Genomic DNA, 4,242 nt, shown 5'->3' on the forward strand with positions numbered 1-4,242 from the left:
CATAGTCTTTCCAACGTGTCCTGGGTCTTCCCCTTGGCCTCCTGCCGGTCGGACGTGCCCCAAACACCTCCCTAGGAAGGCGTTCGGGTGGCATCCTGAGCAGATGCCCGAACCACCTCATCTGGCTCCTCATCCCAGGGCCAACACAGATAGACAGACAACATTCACACTCACATTCACACACTAGGGCCAATTTAGTGTTGCCAATCAACCTATCCCCAGGTGCATGTCTTTGGAGGTGAGAGGAAGCCGGAGTACCCGGAGGGAACCCACGCAGTCACGGGGAGAACATGGAAACTCCACACAGAAATATCCTGAGCCCGAGATTGAACTCAGAACCATGCACTAACCCCTGTTACACACCCCTGTTACACCGTGCTGCCCATATATATATATATATATATATATATATATATATATATATATATATATATATATATATATATATATATATATATATATATATATACATACACACACACACAGCCCGGGCCCCGGCCAATTTTTTTTAACCCAATGCGGTCCCAGAGTCAAAAAGTTTGGGGACCCCTGAATCAATAAATTAGCCCCACCGTTATTTAAGCCGCTGGGTTCAAAGCGTAGGAATAATTAGCGGTTTATAGTCTGGTATTTACAGTACTTTTGATTTATTGGAAGCAAAAATATCATCACTCTCAGGTGCAAAAAACAATAAAATGCCATTCCGTTGATATTGAGCTCCGAGGACCACTAAATAGTTTTCACCATTCTCTGCCAGGAGGTAAAGTGAAATTTTCCGCTTATCTTTCATAATTCATTGTTGAATATTCCGTTTTATTTCAGAAACCGACCAGCGACCTGCTGTCTTTGCGGCACAAACAGACAAATCCACCAGGTTTTGATGACATCATCCAATATCAGCGCTCACGTTCGCTCGCTTCGTGTCTGTTTTGCGGTGATTGTAGCCAAATCAAAGCATCAATAATGAGAAACTGTGATGAAGTCAGTGAGTGTGTGGTGCACTCGTCTTTGATTTTTGCATCAAAAGGGAATAAGCTTTAACTTTTAAAATTGAAAAAGTTCAGAAGTCATACAATTTGGGATTGACTGAACAAATGGGGGGCTCGCACAAATGTGGAGTTGACATCAGGCAGATACTGACATTGAGCCGATAGAATATCAGCACGATTCATACATATTTTTATTGTTTTGTAGTGTGGAATGTGAGAAAAAGGCTGGACACGGTGAAATTAGTCAAACAGAGAACAATGGTCGGTAGGAAAAACACTGATATTATTAACCGTAAGAATTAGATTTATGCTGTCTTTAAATTGAAGTGAATAAGTAATTGCTTTTTTTTGGCAACAACAATCCATTACATTATTGACGCAGTAAGTTGAATGATGCGGACACGTTTGTTTCATATTTGTTTATATTGACAAATGTGCCGTTTTAAATCGTTCAACCAAGGACACTTACTGCGCATGTCTAGCTTGTATGCTATTATGTGCTTAGCTGTTGTGTAGCTGCTAGCTCCTAGTAGCCTATAGCCTCTCATGTTTACCTTTTGTAAATGACTTGACTAAAATAGAAGAAAATACAAACTGTGTGTGTTTATTGGAGGACATTTAGATATTAACTGACTGTCCAACGTTGAAAAGGAGGCTTGGATCGCAGATTTTAGATGCATGCTGATATAGTAATCCGATACTTTTTGCCAATATCGTACCTATATCAATATCGGATCAGGAGACTTCTAATTAAAAATAGTATTTTTGGGGGGCTTTTTGTGATGTTTATTACAAAAGAGCTGCCTGGAAAAGGGTGCCAAGATTAAATTTAAGGATGTAATTAGATGTGAGTAGATTGTTACACAATCATGGAGTCCATAGCTGGCATTAGTTATATTGATTACTGTCAGGCCCGACTGTTTTCACAGCAAAGTGAAACAAAAAAAATCTCGCAACAAAGACTATTTAGAGCAATGATTCTCAAACTGTGTGATTCTCAAACAATCTCATGTTATGCCAAATAACCACTTAAATAAATATGGTAATGTAATGTAATACTTTATTTGAGTACAGTGTTTTATTTTCCCACATTCACATCCAATGTTACTTTTCAAACTGTGTGTAATCAGGGTTTTTCCTGGCTCAAATTGTGGCAGAGGTGGTAAAAGCCTGACCATGCGCCAGATTTTTTACGCTAAAACATTGTAGTTTTTTTCAATTTACAGTAATATGCTGTAAAGAACACTCTTATATGTATTGTCATTTTTATTAATTTGATGGGTTTGCTATAAAATCATAAGCCAAGCAGATATTTAATGATTTATCTTTATTTAGACAACACTTTTTTTGGAAAGTATGATAATATACTATAATATTTGTTGCAATAATGGATACTATTAAAGTTTAAAAGGCATGCAATTTCAAGCAGCACATATATTTTTTCTGTCAAAATTTAAAAAATCCATTACATTTAGTGAGAAAATATTAAGTACGTTATTGACACATTTCCAGGTGTTTGCGGGCCAGATAAAATGATGTCGCGGGCCAGATCTGGCCCCCGGGCCTTGAGTTTGACACCTATGCCCTAAGCGCTTGCATAAGAGAATGATGGGCTCATAGCTTGTGTGGTGGGGCCACTTTTGCTAGAGACACTCATAGATGATTTTGAAGCAGCCTTCAAGCGCTCTGTGGACAAAAATGTCCTCATGTTGTCACCACCATGAATTATTGTGAATTATTATAATTATTATTTTCCTGAGGGAACTTTCCTGAAGGAATCAATAAAGTACTATCTATCTATCTATTACATTGTAACTGCCTGTTACGTTAATTTATCTGCTCTGTTTCACCTGGACTCTTGACTTTCCTCCTCGCGAGCTCGCTTTATAAAGTAGTGGCTGATTTTGCCTGCCATATCTGCAACGCTAAAAAACATAAACGTTACTCTGACATAGAGGAAACTTTAAAAAAAAAAATCACGACATGCTTGTAATGCTTTCCTGGGGTAACTTGTTTTAGTTGACCTTGTACCAGTCAATCTGTACCGTTGTGAAATAATGTATATAACATATAATAATACATTCTTCAATCAATCGATCTATTATAATTAGTCAGAAAAGGTTGGAAACGAAGCTAACACAACTAGAGCTGTGTTCACTTACCAGAGACAAAATGTTCACAGCACAGTCTGGAGTGTTCTGTAGAAGTCCAGTGATCCCTCCGTATCATGCTCCGTATGGCAGAAATCCACTTGTTACGGCGGTCAACGTTATGCACCAAGTAGCGGGAAAAAACACGATTTGATCTGTTTCTTCTTTGGTAGTTGCTTCGGGTCTTTCCGGTGCACTGCTGTCGATATAGCGCCGCTATAGTGGTGCAATGCTGCAACTGCAGTTAAAATACGTAACTGCCACAGAGGGACATCAATTGCTTAATCAACACAGCCGGAGCTTTACGCGGTGTTGAGTGATATCAATCGCTCTGGGTCGGGGCGGTACAAAATTAGCTGGAGGCTACGCAATTTCAAACGCAGGAAAAACCCCAGTAATATTACAGTGGCCAAAAATATTAAATATTAAAGTTAAAGTACCAATGATTGTCACACACACACTAGGTGTGGCGAAATTATTCTCTGCATTTGACCAATCACCCTTGATCACCCCCTGGGAGATGAGGGGAGCAGTGGGCAGCAACGGTGGCCGCGCCCGGGAATCATTTTTGGTGATTTAACCCCCAATTCCAACCCTTGATGCTGAGTGCCAAACAGGGAGGTAATGGGTCCCATTTTTATAGTCTTTGGTATGACTCAGCCGGGGTTTGAACTCACAACCTACCGATCTCTGATTAAATATTAAAGTTAAAGTTAAAGTACCAATAATTGTAACACACACACTAGGGGTGGTGAAATGTGTCCTCTCCATTTGACGCATCCCCTTGTTCACCCCCTGGGAGGTGAGGGGAGCAGTGGGCAGCAGCGGTGGCCGCGCAGGGAAGTAATGGGTCCCTTTTTTTTTTTTGGACTTTGGTATGACTCGGCCGGGGTTTCAACTCACAACCTACCGATCTCTGGGCGGAAACTACTAGGCCACTGATACTTGTTACGTGCCTTGTTTTTCATGAATACTTAGGCCTACTATGCTACTGTATTTTAATGTTGGTCATTATGATGGTACTTGGAGAGCCAAGTGGTTTTTTGAGGTGGTACTTGCTGAAAAAAGTTTGAGAACCACTGATTTAGAGTAAACAAAAAAAC

This window comes from Entelurus aequoreus, linkage group LG06, assembly GCF_033978785.1.
Source record: "Entelurus aequoreus isolate RoL-2023_Sb linkage group LG06, RoL_Eaeq_v1.1, whole genome shotgun sequence".
Taxonomy (NCBI): Eukaryota; Metazoa; Chordata; class Actinopteri; order Syngnathiformes; family Syngnathidae; genus Entelurus; species Entelurus aequoreus.